General features: G+C 35.8%; 1 long non-coding RNA gene and 1 pseudogene across 2 annotated transcripts in view; one reads left to right on the forward strand and one right to left on the reverse strand.

Moving 5' to 3' along the window:
- Window positions 1-20676, forward strand: part of LOC149565414 (G-type lectin S-receptor-like serine/threonine-protein kinase At2g19130 pseudogene) — a 34737-nt pseudogene extending 14061 nt beyond the window's left edge. The window contains exons 2-3 of the transcript XR_016362043.1: window positions 1805-1852; window positions 17775-20676. The product of XR_016362043.1 is annotated as a G-type lectin S-receptor-like serine/threonine-protein kinase At2g19130 pseudogene (transcript). The remainder of the gene's footprint in view (window positions 1-1804; window positions 1853-17774) is intronic.
- LOC149565415 (uncharacterized) lies at window positions 2652-17763 on the reverse strand. Its single transcript, XR_016362044.1, has 2 exons — window positions 17310-17763; window positions 2652-3046 (listed from the first exon to the last, which is right to left on the reverse strand). It is a non-coding gene; the product is annotated as an uncharacterized LOC149565415 (long non-coding RNA).
- Window positions 20677-20835: the final 159 nt, after the last annotated feature.

Consider the following 20835-nt stretch of genomic DNA (forward strand, 5'->3'; position numbering starts at 1 on the left):
TGTGATGTGGATCTTGTAAGGGTACTGTAAGACTTATCTTTCAACCTGTAGAAGGAGGAGGGGCAGGTGCTTCAAACACAGAGATCCATGTATCGTTAAACCTTCACAACACAACCTCGTTTGTACTGGACAAACCTAATGGCTTGTCATCTTATTGTTTGTGTCATGAGGGTATACGAAGCACCGCCATCTAAGTTGTTAATTTTTATCATTGTTGTTGTGATTGGTGTTGGTACTGTTGTTGGGGAACAACGGCAAGATCTTGTGAAGGTTGCAAGAGATGGAGAGATGTTTGAGCGGTTAAAGTCAGTAAGGAGGAGACTTCATAGACACCCAAAGTTAATGTCCAATGACTTCAATACCAGAAAGGTAGTAGAGGAAGAGATGGATGCAATGTGAGTGCATTATGAATGACCATGCCCCTGTGGTTGCCCTTTGTGCTGATATGGATTCTCTCCCTCTCCAGGTATGAATGCCGGATTTTTAGGTTTTTATTCCAGGTTGAGCTAGTAGATGCAGTCATCTGTCATATAAATATAGCTATAAAAGAAGGCATGCATATAAGGTAAGGTACTCTTTAGGTGGGCGCTGAATTTGGAAATGATGAAGAGTTGTGCCCTAATTTTTTTTTTTTTTTTTGTGGGGGTGAAATGAAGTTCTTTTTCTTTGCATAAATGTTGTAAATCTTTTTGGCTTTTGATGGAACATATGCATTACATTTACTTGGGGCATACTGGATACCTTATAAATAATGGAAGTATGGTCTCTCCAATGTTTGAAGATATAGTAAACAGGGTTGTCGTGATCATCAGTTTTGAAGCTCGGCTAATCAGGATTATGTTTCAAAGCTGACTAGTATCGTATGCTTTATCTTCACCATAGAGTGTTAGTGCTTGTGATTAAAAAGAAAAAGACATTGAATGAATATGGTCTTGTTCACTTTAGGCATTCCATTGGAGTGTAGACAAAAAAAAATCCCAAAAACTTATCCTATAGAGGTAGTACAGTATGGGGGTCAGCGTGTGATTTCAACCTCTGCAAAATTGTCATTAGCCAAATCTCTTCATAATAGATGACATATATAGCCAATGTATAGGTCCTGAAAACCTGCTAGCAACTAAAAAATTGCAAGGCTCGAATCCTATTGAGGCCAGCTTCTAGAACTAGAGTATTAGTAGACAATTTATTATCAGTTTTTAAAATTGGATAAGTATGATGAAATCCCATGCTCAATAGTTTGAAATCTTCTTTTCCAACCAATATTTTGAAATCTTCTTTTCCAACTGTATACAGCAATATGTCCCCTGCCATTATCCTTCTCATTGGCTGGATTCTGCTATGACGTTTTGTCTGAGATGTCTTTATTCTTCCATCCATAATCCTCCCCCTTTCTGTGTTTGTTTGTCTTCTTTTATACATGGTCTGAAGAGTCGATGCCTCCCCCAAAACAACTGAGAAAGACTGACATTTACAGCTTGATTTGTTAAAAAAATTAAGACCTATTTTAAAAAAAATGGTTGGTAGGTTTTTCTCATACAAGGAATTTTTACATATTATAGGCTTATTGGAAGGAAACAGAGGATTTACAGTCTTCCAGTTCTAATAATTTGAAATTCTGATGACTAGTTTTTGTAAACTAGTTTAGACATGCACATACTGAAATAACTTCTTGCGTAACATACAAAAGCACTCTTTTCTACTATTTTGGGTGAGTTTTAATTTTTTTGTGATACATATTTTTTTCTATATTTTAACAACATTTTATGTGTTGATCCTAACTAACATCTACAATTTTTTGTTGTAGCTTGCTATTTCGAAATATTCTTGGTGTCCACACAAAATGGCGGACCAGGTATTTATGTTGTTTTTTGTACTCCTAATATCATTTTATTTAAATGAAACAGTAAATAGAATTTAATATTTACCATAGAGTAATATTTCATATCATTATTAATGTGATTAAAATACTAAACTGGTTAGTTTTAATTTTATTTAGAGTAATTTACACTATTTATGAAATGTCTTTGTGACTGTGATAAAACCCTTGAAATTAGAAAATACCTTCAAAAATCTTACCATACAACGATACTATGTGTAATAAGTCAGACAAATACATTAATCTTACCTTTGGGATATTGACCAAGATAATCATAAGGTTTGCGAGAGAGATTTTTGAAGAGAACTATGTTTCTTAGATGGTGCTTAGGTACGGTTATATGATGAGATGGTTCTTAGGTATGATTGTATGATGAGATGGTGCTTACCTATGGTCACGTCCATTTTTTGCTATAGAATTGTGTTAAACAATGATACAAATCATTCTAACATATTATCTCAAGTTAGCTAAAGACATACAAATATAATAATTAGGTTGTGCAGAGCTTTAAAAGGGATTCCAAGTGCACACAGTGTGGGAAAAGTACAAAAACTAGGGCTTCAAAAAAATGAATAGATGAAAATAATAAATACATTAGCTTCTGAACAAAACTGAACAAGATTACCAGCTATCAGAGGTGGAATACCACGCCAGACAATAAACACTTCATATGCAAGCAAACAGATAAGAGTCATTGCACAAGAATGAGAAACAAGAACGAAAGCCACGAACTATATCCTTGTTTTGATCACAACTGAACCAGATGACTAGTTGCTTTAGATTTAAACTATATGCTTCTATACTCTAATCTAAGTTAATTTCAACGTTTTTTATTCAATTCCAAATAAAAACAAATATTAGTTCCTAGATTGTTGCCAGATTGACGAAACCCACTAATGTACTTTGTTTCCAAGAATTTTGCCCTCAAACTAATCTTGTAATGTTATTACTCATCTTTATGTCATAAAACAGAAGGCTCAGCCTCTAAAGCATTCTTCCACACCTCGATCATCTCAACTGTCCTCTTGATTCCATGGAAGAACATGAATCCTGTATTCGCCATATTTGGTTTTCCATACGGATCGCCAGAATAACAACCACACGACAATTCAAAATAGGCATTTTTGAAAGTATCTAAAATAGTTTTCTCAACCACCGTATATCTGAATCCTGTGCAAAAATAGACCAGCATGAAGTCCAATAAAAAAATTGAAATTTGATAAAAGACCAAATACATCAAAGGTAAAAGAATCATAAAATCTTGTAGAGAAAATAAAATGGTAGCCTATGCATAACATATTGTGTGCAGGAAGAATTTAGACATGGTTATGTCAATGTAATGCCCTGAATTGAATGAAATGGCGCCTGGGAAATCAACTCCTTAGGTTGATAGCAGTGAGGATGGATTTCTGTGTAGGCTATGAATGCCTTTGTCATTCATGGGCAACCACCAGCAGACAAGCCACGTCTAAAGTATACAAAAGGAACTTGGCTAAGATGCATCATGCGGTTGCCACTGCTAGCCACGTTGATCGAAGCATGCAAGAGGCACATTCTGTACATTGTGCATAGAACAGGTGGAATGCCGACGTTTTAAGTGGAATTTTATGCAAACAAAAACAAAAAGACTACCGGAGAAATGGACCCTAACCAATAGAAATGTGTGAAAATTTACTGAAAAAATAATAGTAAATAGAAATGAAAAAGCAGGACAGAATTTTATGGGATTGTTTTTCGGTTTTCCCGACTCTCAAGGCATGAGTTAATTGAAAAAGTGTTGTGAAAACATTAGTCCCCGCCTATGGGCGGCAGGGACTAATAACACGATACACTTTCTTCCATGCTCCCTGCAGAATACAGGTCTTCTTTCCCTAGAGAACCCATCCGATCTTCCCGACTGTGTAACTTATTGGCATCCATCCAAATACACAGAGCTTGGAGAGCTTTGCCAGAAATGGTCTGCACAGGTTGTCGCATTGAGATTCATTGAATTTGGGTTTCTTTGCCTTGTCAAACCGGCCACTTCTCATGGAATTCAATGAAATATATAAGGGACAAAATTTGTAGCAACTTGTGAGACCACAAGCCCACAGATTGATATCTTTTGTGCCAACAAAGATGATAAAATAAGACTTTCTAGCTACCAGGCATAGCCACCGCATACAATATATCCTACACCTATTATTCACAGTCTCTGCATCACTACTTCAGCTGCCATTGTGACCCCATCACATAGAGTCGGCCGAGTTTACAACTTATTCTGCATTTAATCATGAATCCATAGGAAATTTAGACGGACCTGCATTAAGAATGCTTCATATTGTGGATTGACATTGGCTCTTTGCCTAATTGGCAGTGCATTTCCAATATTACTGACTTTAGCCTACAATGACATTGGTGTTTTGCTAGTGTTGTTCTGGTCAACAACCAATGTAGAGCCTCGGGAATATATACATATGTTTTTTTAGTGTTCATTTAACTATGGGTAATGACAAAAATAAACTATATTATTTTTCAAAGATATCAGATTTCTGAATATTATGAGAGTTTCTATATTTGATTGTGTAAGATTTTTTATGGTCAACATTTTTGGATCACACTACATAATCTATCATTAAGATGCAAGAGATCAAAATAAAACCAAATTTTTTATATTTATTTTTCTCTATATTCCTCTATTTCTTTTTACATCTCTCAAGATTTCCATATTACAAGCATAACATTTAAAAAAAATTAAAATATGATTACCTTTCTTATTTAACTATTTTATTTAATTTATATTTGGAGCTAAAATCTTACACAATCAAATATAGAAACTCTCATAATAGATTATGAAAATCTGATATCTTTGAAAAATAATAGAGTTTATTTTTCAAATCATGATTGAGAGTTGAGAAGAAGAATGCAAAATTATAGAAATATCATGGTCACTTATTTTTATGTTAGTCAAGTTATTTTAGTAACCTATCAAATATTGGTATTAGAGAGAGGGAAAGAGAGAAAAAGATAGCATATCACATTGACCTTGTGCTGGTAGGCCTTTCTAAAGAAAAATGAAAATCCAAGTGAAGACCATTACTAGAATAAATATAATACTTAAATACCAAAAGGCAAACTAGAAAGTACAAATAATCAAAAGAAAATGAAACATGTGGTACATACACCTAGAGTATCTATCATACTTTGGTATGCTTCTTTATGATACCTTAAAAAGGTCAAGCATGCGAGAGGGGCTTCAAACACTACTTCTCCATATCACTATTAATTTTGTTTTGGGAGAAACATTTCCATGAAAAATCATGCCTCTTCACTGAAGGCACTGAACACCTTCCTTACAATGATTTAAATTATTTTGGATAAATCAAGGTCCTAAATAGAGGGGAATCTGAGGAAGAGGGGAATGTGAGGAAGATGCATAATGAAATAAAGATGAAATAAAGATGCATATATAGAGTGGTAGAGATGTAGTGAAGATAGAGGTAGAGAGAGGGGGAAATCTCATAATGGCTATTATATGTGTGGGTTTTTAAGTGGACATATAGTTGATTTGAAGCTATCATGTATTTCACAAATGTATGCATAAATAGACCAAATATCTTCAATTTATCTTTGGTGTACTTATTGCACACCAAGATGTGAGGAATTTAGGTGATGGCTTAAACATCACACACTAAGGTTGGGGTCCCATTGGCACCCGCTTCCTTTAAAAATAGAGCAAGTACCCACTAAGAATTTTTAGGAGAACGTGAAAGGAAGTGGTCCCATGAAATTTAGATATGAATCTGCTTTAAAATCTTAGCTCCTAAATATAAGGAAGCAGGTGGTCGCATGAATTTTAAAATGAAATCAACTTAAAATTAAATTTATGATAATATTATTTTATTGCAACTAGAATTAAATAAATAATATGCTACTTTGCATATATATTAACTTTTTAGAATCAGGATACTTGAATTAAAATTTTTGTCTTGTGATCTATATAGTGATTTGATTAAATATATTAAATTTCAAACTAAAAAAAAATATATACATTATTTGAAATTTATATTATATTTTGATTTTTTCAATTTTTATGTACCTTTATGTTATATGAAACATCATGAAAAAATATATCAATTTGGAGCCAACCGGTTTTGTTGATTTAATGGTGGGAAGCCGATTAACACATTTTCATAAACCTACACTAATGAAAGTGATATGTAAATTGATTTAAATGTTATACATGAAAGTTATGATATTCATATGATAATCAGAACTTAACATTAATAATATAAACTTTTACAAAATAGATTCAAATTACCATCAACCTTTTATTTCTTAAAAGTTTCGACATGCTTACATTATTCATTTCAACATTTACAAAAGACATTAATGCTTCTCGAGCAATTGTTGTAACTAGATCCGTTGACTCATTACTTTCCATATTTGTTCCACTTTCCTCAATAATATCATCACATATATCGTCTTCATCTTGCACATTTAATGTCATATTATGCAATATACAAAAACAAAATATAGTTTTTGGAAGTACTTCCAAATTTGGATGCCACATTTTTTTCAGCTTGCCAAATGCACGTTCTGCCACAACGTGTGGTGATGAGAACTTAAAATTGAATTCTCTTTGACTAGTTGTTAGACCTCCACTAAAAGGTGTAATTAACCATGTCAATAATGGATATCCTTCATCATCAATAATGTACTCTCTCATATTCAATGAGCCAACTGACACTGGATGCCCATTTAAACTCTCCCCACCTTCACACATTCTATAGAAACCTGAGTTTCGTAGAAGCTTAGAATCATTTATTGAGCCTGGCCATCCTATAAAAATATCCATGAAATACATATTGCTATCAACAATTGCTTGTACTCACATGCTATAATCATGATCATGATCAAACCAATCAGAAGAGCACTCATTAGGTGGAAGATGAAATTGAATATGAGTTACATCTATTGCTTCACAACAATTTGGAAATCCTCATTTTTGATGAAAGCCTTCTTTCACATGCTCAAGTGACATTTGGTACTAGGCCATTGGATATGATTTTGATATTGACCATAAAAGACATTAATGAACTTATTTACAACTCTTACCACAGTAGACTTACTACAACCTAATAGTACACTGATGTTAATCATTGTCATTCTAGGTGACAAGTGTAAAACTACAATAACAACTTGTTTCTCAATTGGAAGTACCCTACTTTTTATGCTAGTGGCAAATGAATATGGTATTACACCTTGCTTCAAATCATCATTCAAAGTTTTCACAAAGATTTTTAAATAATGCATAAGGCAGCCTAAAAATACTGCGAAAGCATTCATCATCACATCTAACTTGAAAAATGTAGTGGTTCCACCAATGTAAAGAGTGTGGCTTGATACACCACTCATTTTGAATTTTCCCTTCCCACTGAGAAATAGATAAATCATTTCCAATAATATCACCTTCTAGCTCATAATTGATTGCATGAAGGACTATTTCCATGTCATCCGATTCCATGTTTGACAATTTTATCATTTTGGAGAAATCTACTCTATGTTTCTTAAATTTTTTTTTGTATAATTCTTGAATTCTCAATATCATTCCAAATTTTTAATACCAATTGGATAACATTTGATGCAATAACAAGAAGAAATTTCATCTTTTTTATTGAATTGGAATTCATTATAGAGTATGGAACTCCAAGCTGCCAAAAAAAAAAAATACAAGAAAAATTAAGTTTTTAAGACTTAAAAGGTTACATAAAAAATGTAAGATATACAATTCTAATATGAACATATATCTAACATAATGTAAACCAATATTTTTTTAACAAATATAAAGAATCCACTATGTTAACTAATAATAAAAATTCAATCAAAACTTTAGCTGTACAGCTGAATCATATGGATACAGTTTAACATTGTTTTTAACCAAATGTAGGCCAATATATAATTGACTTATTAGAAGCTATCTAAGTCTGATAAGAAACAAAGAAAACTACAAATATAAGGAAAATAACTCTATTCGCTAATATTGTTAAACATGTGTAGGCCAATTGGTTCCAAAATAATAATTAGCATTAAACTTCTCCCATATATGAACACTCCTAGAATTTCAGCATTTACTTGACATTAATATAAATTGTGGGAACTTCATGAATTTTAATGCAATAAAATACATTCTTTCTCCTGTAACATGTCTTTCTTATTCTAGAAAATGCCTCTAATCAAGGCTGAATCCTTTGCATGCACCTCAATATCCCGTAGCATCAAAGCAAGCATCATCACTAACATTTGATCGACCCCTCTCTTCTTCCTCTCCGGAGCTGGCCTTCCAACCCTGCAAGAGTTCCCCTCAAACAACCTCAGCCTCGCGCCCTATATTTGAAAGGGCCTCCTCGATTTTGATGCCCAACTGTTGCTCAAGATTCTCTTCTCCAGGTCAATATGACTACGCTGATACCTATTGATTGCCATCGCCCTCCCTTACTGAGCCCAAACCAAACTACGTCACGCTACACCGGCCCCTTGATCCCATTGCCTGAGTGAGCCGCCCAATCGAGACCCCCCAAAGGACAAGATATCTTTTCCCCATAGCCATAGCCCCCTTGGGAGGAGAAACGTTTAGGGACCCTTTTTTTCTATAATTCCACCTACTCATCGAAACAGATTACCAGATTTACTAGTAAAATGATCATTCTAAATGAAAATTTGTAAAAATGGACTCTAGAAATAATATTCACATGTCTACATATAGCTTTTAATGTTTTTCTAATTTGTCCTGAATTATTTCTCTCTTGTGGTTTGACATAAAAATTTCAATAGTTATTGTTGAGCAAATAGAGCAATATGAACCCATTGTTTTATATGGTTCACCAAAACTAGCTATGTCTATAGGAAAAGTGGTAATAGTTGTAGCAATCTATTGGCAAACATATTGTTCTTTCTGATTCTAACTCTTAATTGCCCAAAACTATAAACAATATCTGATTACAAATAGTTGAAAAGTTGCTTCTTAAAAGTCTAACTTTTCTTGGAATTAGTAGGTATAGCTCCCTATTATGATTTGCAATGAATTATGTTTCATTCTTAAACTTACATGGGGTGTCTTCTTGACCTGAGAACGGGAGAGGTAAAACTGAGCTAGGCCTAAACAGGATCTAACTTAGGCAAGAAGTGATTTCTGAAGAATTGATTAAGTTCATGAACCCACACATCTTATGAACTCACAAAGCTTAATAACTCAAAAGGACATAGCAACAAAAACTAAACTAATTCAACTATAATGTAAGCTACATAGAAGGGAAGATTAATAGAAGGGAATGACATCTAAGAGATTTCTCTTTGAACATGCAATGATACTACTTATCTCATCCGTTCACTACTTCGAAACAAGGGAATGAAACTTCATTCATTCTTTGCCTCAATTTAGATTAAAGAGAAAACATGTAATTAACAACTAACAGAAATGGAATAGAAAATAATTGATACAAAATACCATTCAATGGACTCTACAACATCAAGTACTTCACACCAAAAATTAATCGACCTTTTATTAATCTTTCAATTTCATACATATAGGATTTTGAGATGACCATTACAATAGAAGTTCAATCGGTTCATCTACTCAAAAGAATGACAAATGACAAGAAACTAGTTTGTCTTATTACTATGATTACATCAGAAAATAAAAGAGGCAGAATATGAATCACTTTGCCTTCTTTCCCTTTTCAACTTTTTCCCTATATGTCTTAGCAATGACAATGATTGGGATTAGCTCTTCATGCCTAGGCACGTGTATGTTGGTGTATCTCAAGAGCCACTTAGAATGCTCCCTAGCCAACTCCTTCACAACATTCAATCGATCTTGCAGTTCCTCCGTGGCCACATGTATGCATCTACTGAGTTTCTAGAGTTCTGCAACTCTAATTTGATTATTGGAGGATATATCTGTCAGACTATCTATGAATTTGGAGAAATTCTCTTGCATGACAATTATTCCAATGAGTTCTTTCCCTTGGCTGCTAGTCTATGAATCTGTATGCAGTCCCCTCAGGAGCTCAAAACTTCTATTGTGGCCCTTCTTTACTTTCTCCTCTATTTCCTTAAGTCCTTTATCTACTAAAATGACCATTTCTGATTTGAACTACATGCTCTAAAGCCATTCGAACAAAGGCTCATCTCCCTTTGGCAAGATCTTTGCTTCAATGGCTTCCTTTGCCCTCATTTGAATATTCATCTGTAGAAGAGAGATACAATCATCACTCTTCACTCTCTCTCTAGCCAAAGTATTTCTATTTGCTGAGATGTTATCCTTCTCTATTTCTAATCTAAAGATAGAATTGCCAATTTGCTCTATAATAGAGACTCCCTCCAATTTGAGCTTCCTAGTCTAGTCCTTACTAATTTGACCAAATTGCCTATCTTCCTGAAGTTAAGAGATAAGGGCTTGAACCTCCACAATAGTAGGATTACTTGTTATTGACATTCTGGAGATACTTGCTAGTGGAGTGACCAATTGTCTAATAAATATATTCAGTTCCTCTATCTCCGCCTTCATCCTAACCTTTGACAACTTGAGGCTTTCTAGTTGTCCTTCAATTACTTCATTGGTTGACTGCCACAAGCCAACCTTGGTTTCATGTCTGGCCTCTCTAAGATCTATTGAGTGTAGAGTGAAATCATCTATGGTCATATCTTCCATTTGTCCATCCTTGGTGGGCTTCACAATCTCCATTGTTAGGTGCCTAGTTTCAGGATCTTGTCCAAGGATAGACAAGGTCTTTTGCTTCTTGACCTTACTTAAAGTAGACCCAAAGCAAACTCCAAGATCTAAGGCATCCTTTTTTGAAGCACCTTCATCTTTCCTCTTCCTCTTCTTCTCCAAAGTGTCCTCCAACCAAGAATCTATGCCTATCACATTGGAGGTCATCCCAAGTGAGTCTATGATAAACATCTTCTTCTTGACTAGAGTAATTTCCATCACAGTCAAAGAGAAGGGGTTCTTCAGGGACTGAGAAATGAGCTTGGAAGAGTTTTGGCCTTTCTCGACCTCTTAAGTTTTCTTAGTTACCTCATTAGATTCAGTAGATTCATTGCTACTGCTCTTTCCATGAGAGCTACTTGGTGGCAGAAGTGTAGCAGTTACTTGTGGAACTAGACTATGATGAGGTGAGGGAACTTGAGTGACATGAGGAGAGGAAATTGGGGTGGCATGAGGAGAGGAAACTAGGGTAATGGCACTATCTCTTGGCTCTTTCGTCCTCTTCTTCTCAGCCTTAGTTTGGGTTCCAATAACTAGGAGGGAGCCATCATGACAAGTCTTAGTCATGGGGATGTTCTTGTCTGGAGGTTGGTCACCTCCCCTTGATGGTTGATCTGGTTCTTGAGTAATAGCCAAGGTTACACCTATTGTGCCACCTTGAGAGGAGGAAGGAGCTACAGTTGCTAGAGAAGCTTGAGCTAACATGCTTTTACTTCGACTCCTTGTAGTAGTCCATTTGACCCACTTTCCAGTTCTTTTGATGATTTAGGCCATCATGATTCTATGTCCTCCTCAGCATCCTCGTAAGGCTTTGAACTGATAGGAGTGTTTCCTAACTTAGTTAGATATGTATCACTATACATATGTTACCCATCATCCTCCAGTCCTTCAACTTCAAAATTGATATTATATGTTTTAATTTGCTCCACTATGAGCCTGGCGAAAGCACAATCTTGACTTTCAAATTCATATCTACAATATGCCCAAAAATCCTCAATAGCGGTAATGTGTTTGATCATACTCCCAATCTACAACACCTCCCTAGCATATCTGTTCAGATCAAACATAGGTCTCAGGACCTCATACATCTCCAATTTGTACTACATCTTGAACATTTTAAGCATATTCTTTGCATCAAATTGGGAATCACAACTGAAAGCTCCTTCTTTCATAGAGAAGTCATATCCCTTCTTCACGCTCCTGCTTAGCACATTCACTTGGATTGCCTACCTCACAATCTTTATTAGCACAATCATGTCGCTCAAATATATGGGCGGCTTCAAGGGGAATCCATTGAAAGTTGTAAGGCACAAATATGAGAAAGATGAGAACTCGATAAAATAACTTTTGAATTGACTAATACCTGCAATTGCTTCCAGGCTGAATCTTCTCTCTAGGCATCCCTAGAGCTCCCTACAAATTCTCATAGTGAATGCATTATTAACTTTGACATACTCTGCATAACTATTTTGCAATTGCAAACATGGATAGAACTCATAACACTTTACATCATCGAGAAAATTTTCTATCCTTGGGAGGCCTAGCCATAACTATAGAGATGCTAGCATGTAAATCAGAAAGGAAGACATATAGGTGTTGTAGAACTTCATGGCACTAAGAGCATTGGAAAGATTTTCACTTACCTCATGAGCCTAGTCTATATACTACGTATTTGAACAAATAACTTGTACCAGAAAGAAGTATTGTTCAACAAAATTTAGAGCTTCTACCTCACCTTTCAGTTTGTGTAGGAGAACTAGAATATCTACAATTTCAGGTTTGAGATTAGTACCAAATAGAGTTTTGGGGACCTTACTCTTGGCACTCCATGGCTTTTGAAACTAGGATTGCATAATCTCCTTCCTCCAGACCATCTTCTTCGCAGAATACTCAGAAACTACTCCCATTGTCAAATCCAAAAAATCCTCCTATTTTGGAACTTAGAGGCAATTCACCATAGTTTGCCTATTAATGGAGATCAATACTGTATCATCTGGTAACACAATCCATCTGGTATTTGGATTATAATGATTTATGCATTCATAAATCAATTATAAAGCTTGGACTGCCACCAAGAAACCAACTGCTTCTACTAGTCCACATCCTTAGAGCTTCTTAGTTATGGGATTAGTCGGCTTCGATTTCAGCCTGTTTTGGAAGTCTTGCATATCATAAAAATGGAGTGAAATATTTGTAAAATTCTACAATGTGGACTTGATTCCATTCAGTGCATCAAAACCCGCAAACCTGGTTGCCATTCTATCTGGTAATGAAATAAATTGAAATTTTAAATCCAGAAGAAGAATCGAATATTGAATTCACAATTACAGGTTGTTTGAAAAAGTTGTGCAATTTAACAAAATATAGTTTAAGAAAAAGTAGTAGTTTGAATAACTGTTATGTTTCCATCTATATAGGAGTCTCAATTCACCCGTTGATCTTTAGGATTTGTGCCACACGAATGAATTAAAGGATAAATCCATTGAAATAGTAAATGCGAGAGCTCTAACGGATATTTTGGTGTCTCTTCACTGTTTCTGTTGGCCCAACAGTAACTTTCCATTCCTTCATACTTACTTTCCCATTTTCCTTTAAGTTATAGAAAATTATGAACAGAGTACTCCATAAGGAAATATCTCCCTAGTTGAATTCTACTTAGTAGACCTTTCCCGTAATAATCAAATTGTTTCCATTATCATCTTAAGATGTTTTGTGTACAATTTGTGGGTCCAATCTGCTGACAAAGTTGATTTTCTTTTGAATGCGGAAAATTGTCCTCATTGGTGGAAAACCCACCAAGGAGAAGATGATTTTCATTTCTTTTTCCAAGCTTTCTTTTAACCTTTATCCTTTGAGTTAATATTTCCTTTGGTTTTAGAGAAGTTTAAAAGGACTACGAAAGTCGAAAGGGATCGACTTCCTCGCTTCTTTCCCTTACAATTGCCTTTGGCAAAAAACAGACTTCATGGGTTGAAAACCTGTTGAGGAGAAGTCAGTTTTGAGTTTTTGACTTAAGATGACTTTGAGCATTTTGATGAATCCTGAATATTCCAAAGGTAGTGTATCAGAGTGAGAATAGAAATTTTCCATAAGATATCTCATTATCCTCTTACTTGGATCCTTAAGCATCATTTGTTGCTCTTTGTGGGAAATCACCTTCATGGGTTGAAAACTCGCCGAGGAGAAGGCGATGCTCGATTCTTTGCAAGCTTCTTTTCATTAAAAATATGTTAAGCTACAAGTAAACTCAGCCTTGTGAATAATTATTGCATGTTGCAAGAATCTACATTGGATTAGGTACTAAGCTACCCACAAGACTCACAATATAAAGGAAAACCACCCAGCTATGAGATGTGGGGGAAGGGAAAGATGAAAAATCCGATGAACACTCCTTCCACCTAAGGGAACTTATAACTAGACTCAGACATACCTAGACTTGACCGAGACACAAAATTCTCCACTTTTGCAAAATGGTTCAAGGGTAAAAAGTGGGGCAACACAATCCATAAGTTCTTCATGTAGAAAATGCTAACTCCCTTTATTTTATATAATTAATTAGTTGGAAAAATAAAGAGACGAAAAAATAATGATGATTGTGATAGTTGAACTTCATAGGCAAACAAAAAATTTAGTTTAATAACCGACATACCTATATTTTAAACAATTTAGAAAAGTATATTGAGAAATATCATTTTATAATTATTTTTTGCAACCAATAGATCTACTTGACTAAAACAAAGTTCTCTATCTTTTACAAGAGATAAGCTTATAAAAAGTTGTAAGAACTGTTTGGCTAGATGTAAAACAAGAAAGCTAGAAAGTTTGTGATGACTAGACTAACAATCATTTTAGCATAGTAATGATAGGAGAATAGGCATAGCAACCATTTTCTCAATGAAACCTCTAATGCTAAGCTCATGTGAGGCTCACCATGCATAGTTAATCACTGCTATGGGGGCATCTTTCCACAAACCTATTGGTTACTAAAATCAAAACAAGTTTCAGGTCGCCAAATGTTTTATAGACTAATAAATTATGAATAACCATATTTCCAAATTCCAGTGAAAATTTTGAACTTTATATTTAAATAAAAACCAAGCACAAGTATTCCACGAAACTAGTGCACAAGACAAGCAAGTGTAATAATTTCAAATGTCATACATAACTGTAACCTATATAAGTACTGACATTAAGCTGAATTATTTTTCATTTGAAAATGATTCAGAAATCTTAACCATTGCTTGACCTATAGAATTAAGGGCAGCAACTAGGCTCATCTGCACATTGACTTTTTGTTCTTCCAATTTGAACAAATTTTCATCATTTTTTTCTTCCTTACTCAATCACCTTTCCATCAAAGCATAGTCTTTTTAATAGGACCTTTCCATCAGAGCATAGTCTTTTTCATATCATTTCACATGTCCCTCTTTAGCAAGTTGTAATGTAGAAACAACCAGTTTATTGTTATCAAGAATTGTATTGTTCATGCCAGTTGTTTTCAAAGTTGACTTTCATTTCTTCCCTGTGTATCCCTTTTCATTTTCATTGTCAGTGTGTATTGGCCCTTGACATGCCCCATTCATTGTATCAGATTCATTCATTAAAGGATTTTCATTTGGAATAGAGTTATTGTCATTGGATGTATTAGTGTTGTAAGAAGTATCAATAGTAATTTATTTTCAAGATCAATAACTCTATCAGTCCCAAAATTTGTTTCCATTGCATCCATAAGCTCCTTAGGGGAGTTTGATGAAAGTCTTTTTTTTGTTCTTTCTTTGCTTTTCATATTCCAATAATTGCCATGGCCAAAGGGATATGCAACTCATCATCTCTTACTCTCTTGTAGTCAGGAAAAATATGCTCCCATCAGTGTTGACATTGATTTGTTGTCCAAAAAAGTCCATGATGAGAACAATACTCCTCCACAATTTTCCACTTTTTAGTAGATGTTGTAGCCTTCTCCATTGGACCACCATTCGCAAGTGTGTCTTTCTCATTGCGCTTTGCTTCTATTAGGACAATGGTGTCCGAAATAGTCCATCGCATCTTTCCTTTTTGTATAGAGGAAACCGTAGTTGTTTTCTCTCGAACCTTTGATTGTTGTTCAAATGGAATACATGGTATTATTTCTTCATTTTCCCTCTATATATTTTTAGAAAAATTAAAGATGATTGTCTCATTCATTGTCTGCATACTTCGAACAAAATCAAAGAGTTCTTCATTTATGGAATATATATCATCATTCTGTATGTCATTTTGTGATAACATTGTTGTAAACCTCCTAAATCCACTCTTTGTTGGTATTGGACAATGTAGATTTCTATCCATAATAATTCCAACAATTGCAACTTGCTTCACACTACAAATAAATATTCAAAAATTATAATTTTTTTGTAAGGTCAGAGTGATTCAAGTAATTAGTCAATGCCTCTTTACTCAACCTTAGAATAGAGTGTGACAAGTAATTAGTAATAGACAAACTTAGGTCCGTTGGCAGGTGAAGCCAAATAAATACTTGTGAAAGAATGCACTCATATATTTGGTGATATTTCCTGAAGAACGTATTCAACTCGTTATTCAAGTTATATAAATCTTAAAATGCATTAAAAAAAAATGACAAATTGATGCTTAAGATTCTATGTAAAACCCCTCTACTCCCCTCTACTTCTTATATATATTCCCAAATTGTCTGATAGAAATAGATTTTGCTATCTAGTAAAAAAAAAGTGAGACAAACGGCCACCAGCAAATAGACCTAGTTGTTTTGTTCTGTTCTGTTAAAAGTGGAAAGCCATATTAAAAAAAAAAGTGTTATGTTCACCAAATACACATTTATTACTTTTGTTCTGTATGTTGGAAATGAAGTTTAAGATGGTATAAACACTGGTAAATGATGTAAACTATGTTGGAAATGAAGTTTAAGATAGTATAAACACTAGTAAATGATGCAAACTGGGTCGAACATATTATATGAAACTTGGATAGTATACAGTATACAAAAAATAGATTTGGAAACTTTCTTCAATGGCAATGATGACAAGAAACCTCTATCAATTAGTAGCAAATGATAAAATACCCTCAAACATCTGTTAAATTAGTAAAAAACAACTTTTTGGTAGCACTAAGGGTGAAATTAAAGGCTGACAGTTACCAAAATTGTACAGTTACCATGCTTCGTTGTTTCATTGGTTATTTTATCTTGATTTATATACTATCCATGAATGGTTTCAGTCATTGAAGTTAGAAAAACCTCCTATGATAATTCCAACCAGGATCTAAAAAAGAATCATTAATTTGTTCTAGAAATTACTACCACAATGAGAACAAATAAATCAAATACATTTCAAAGTCTGTAAAAAATAAACTGCTGTTAGGATTTCAAGTTTCCGTAATCCATTTTATTGATTTCATTCAAGTGAAATTCTAGGCAATATATTGTCAAAAAGAACATTTTAAAATACCTTACAGTTTGCAAAAATAGAGCACCAATGCCATTTAAATAATCCAAGCATGAAACGCAACCACTAAAAAATTTACGCCTAAAACATTCTCTCCAGACAACAAAAGCTAAAATGCAACAAACTAAAAATATTTCAAATGGAAGACACTGAAATATTTTACATTTTTATAATAAGAGCAAATCAATGAAAACAAATAAAATATTATTTGAAATGACGATACCTTCTTCCTTCTGTGTCTTCCTCTTTCGCTCTGTGTTATGCAGTGACCATCACTGTCACTATATGAAATTAAAAATAAATAGATTTCTTTGGTGGACTGTTATAATTTGGTGGGAAAATGAAGCGGGAATTTCATTTTGGTGGGAAATATGAAGTAGGAATTTGTTGACAAGTGGTACAATTATTTCCTAATCACTTCATTTTCATCTGCTTAAAATGAAAAGTCTAAAAGGCAGGGCTCCTGATTTATAGAAAAAGATTCCAAATAAAGCTTTAGCTTCCCAAAAAATAATTCATGGGACCTCTAGATCCTAAAAAATAGAGCAGAAGCCCATTCCATAGTACCCTTGCCTAAGCTTCATTCCAACACTAAAAGTGTTAAATAATCAAGTTTAGTGTTAAATAATCAAAAACTTGACTTACTGTTTTATAAATTTAATTTTCTCCTTGATATGCCATGTTTAAGTCGTCGTTGATGCGCAACGCGAAGAAGAAGATAGAAGCCAACCCAGCAAATTCGGTCAAACACAGCAATTGGAAAAGAAATATGAGGGGAGATCCTTTACGTGAGATACACGACAAATTACCATTTACATTTCCCTACTCTGATAAATCTTTTCGTTGTAAGCTAGCACTGTAACAATTCTTCTCCTTAGACACACGAACTGAAGAGCTATGGAGCGGAAGTATATGGGAAGGGAATTGAATGCCCTAATTGCGTACAGCCTCCTACCTCTTCTTACCATTATTCCAAACCTCTCCCATTCATTGGGCCGCGTTGATACTCTTTACCCGGGCGATTCGCTTACCGCGGAAAGTACTCAGACCATAATTTCAAAAAATGGCACCTTTGAATTGGGATTCTTCTACACAGATGAAAATTATGAATATTCTACCAATTGCTATATTGGAATCTGGTACGCCAAGGCTAGCTCGGCGGAGAGGGTGATCGTTTGGGTAGCAAACAGGGAAACTTCCGTTCAGTGCAATTGCGTTTTGAATGTGTCAAGGGATGGCTACCTTGCGGTGTTTGACTACCAGGGTGCACCGGTTTGGTCACCGAGTGTGAGAAAGAGAGCTTCCCGTGCGGTCATCTTGGATTCTGGTAATTTTGTGTTGTTTGGAGGCGAGAATCTGTCTGAGATTATTTGGCAGAGCTTCGACCATCCCGGAGATAGCTGGTTGCCGGGTATGAAGTTTCGCAGAGGCCAGAAGTTGACGCCATGGAAGAATTCTCTCGACCCAGCTCCCGGACTTTTCTCCTTCCAAACGGATACTACCGGGGCCCAAAAATTAGTGCTACGCTGGAATAATTCTGTGCAGTACTGGGAGAGTTCGGGATTTTTGGATTTCGAGGATCGTGGCGTCCGCATACAACAAGGCTCGGACTCTGCTTCGTATCTCACGTATATGTCTTCAATGTATCCGATTATGCGTGTAGTCCTAAAGATGAACGGAGTATTAGCAACTGAATATTACGCCAATCTCAGTTGGGAGAAGTTGGATAGCTTGAGCGACCAGTGTGATGTGTATAACTTGTGCGGCGTTAATGCAAAATGCACTGTACATGCTGATGAACGGAGAGCTTGCGATTGCTTAGATGGCTTCGGTCCGAAGCACTGGGCGATCTGGTCTACGGGGGAATGGTGGTCCAGCGGCTGTGTTCGCGGAAGCCCCTTGAACTGCGATTCCCAAAACGGCACCACCGATGTATTTATTGAATCCAATGTGTGGTTGCCTGATAATCCCTCTCATCTGTACCCTGCAGTACGGACGAGGGAAACGTGTGAGACACTGTGTCTCCGCCATTGCTCGTGTACTGCGTTTAGCTACACTGCGCCTGCAGGGCCCTGTCAAATATGGTCCGGGGATTTGTTCAACCTGAGATCAAACTGGAGTAACAGCTCTGCTCTCTTTGTTCGCGTAGCTAATGTTTCCAGATCTGAACCGGATCCCTTCTTCTCCGCCAAACGCAAAACAACTCCTATTGTAGCCTCAGTCGCAGTCTCAGCCTCGGTCGTAGTCTCATTGCTCACACTTTTGGTCGTCGCTTTGCTAATTACATGCCGACGGTGGCGGAGACGTCGTGGGTTAAGCTCAACTATAAGCTTCGAGGATTCCTCCATTGGTTCCCTTAGAATGTTCACTTACATGGAACTCACGACTGCAACGAGAAATTTCAAATATAAGCTTGGCAGCGGAGGATTCGGATCGGTTTACAAAGGCACTCTAACAGACACCGCACCTGTGGCCGTGAAGAAGCTGGAGGGTTCAAGAATCGCCGAGAAACAATTCCGGGCGGAAATCTCCTCCGTCGGAAATGTTCATCATGTGAATTTGATCAGGCTTAGAGGATTTTGTGCACAAGGAATGCGCAGGTTGCTTGTCTACGATTGCATGCCCAACGGCTCTCTGAATTCCTTCCTCTTCAGCCCAGGGAAGACACTCGACTGGAAAACTCGGTTTGGTATCGCCTTAGGCATTGCAAGAGCCTTACATTATCTCCATGAGAAATGCAGAGATTGCATTATTCACGGTGATGTCAAACCCGAGAATATTCTTCTAGATGCCGATTATTCTCCCAAATTGGGGGATTTTGGACTGGCAAAGCTTTTGGGGAGAGATTTCAGTCACGTGCTGACGACGACGAGAGGAACGAGAGGGTATTTGGCTCCCGAGTGGATCTCTGGTCCCCCCATCACTCCCAAGGTCGATGTCTACAGTTATGGAATGACTCTTCTGGAGATAATATCAGGACGAAGAAATCTGGACTTGAGCGTGCAAGAATCAAGTATGTATTACTTCCCCGCCTGGGCTGCAACGGAGATTCAGCAAGGGAATATGATGAATATCGTGGACAAAAGGATTGTGGAGAACGCATGTGTGGAAGAGGTGAGAAGAGCAACTCTGGTGAGCTTGCTATGTATTCAAAACGAGGAGGAGGAGAGGCCGAGCATGGGTCAAGTCGTGCTCATGTTGGAAGGGATCAGCGACGCCCACGAAGTTGCTCTGCAAGTGCCGACCGATATGAAGGATCATGAAATTGTCATGACAGGGAGCACTGACAGCGACTGAGGTCCTTGTATTGGTGCCTAGTCAAGCTTAAATAAAAGCCAGGCAAGTCTAGTCTCAAATTTTCACTTTAGATCAAGGTGTTCAAGCTGGCAGTGGCTACGTAGACACCAGAAACGTCAGCCATAGGAAGGGCACAGTTAGATTTTTTTCGTTTTTTGAAGTTGTCAAAAAAAAAAAATCGTTTCTCGTGGCTGAATAGCTATTGCTGTTCAAGTTGCTCTCACGGAAACACACAAAGCTAAGTAGCTGAAATATCTATTTAATAAAAAATATTGTAATTTCCTCAAGTTTAATTTGTTGTTTGTTGGAGCCTTAGTTTAAAAAAAATTATGCAATTTTTTTGCGTTTTCGTTAATAACAAATGCCATATGGTGTTAAATAATTTACTTAAGTATAGTTAAAATAAAAGTTTAATAATTTTAGATCGAAAAATAATAATAAAATTTAACATT

This window comes from Cupressus sempervirens, chromosome 3 (genome assembly GCF_028749045.1).
Source record: "Cupressus sempervirens isolate cs-2001-9-10 chromosome 3, ASM2874904v1, whole genome shotgun sequence".
NCBI lineage: Eukaryota > Viridiplantae > Streptophyta > Pinopsida > Cupressales > Cupressaceae > Cupressus > Cupressus sempervirens.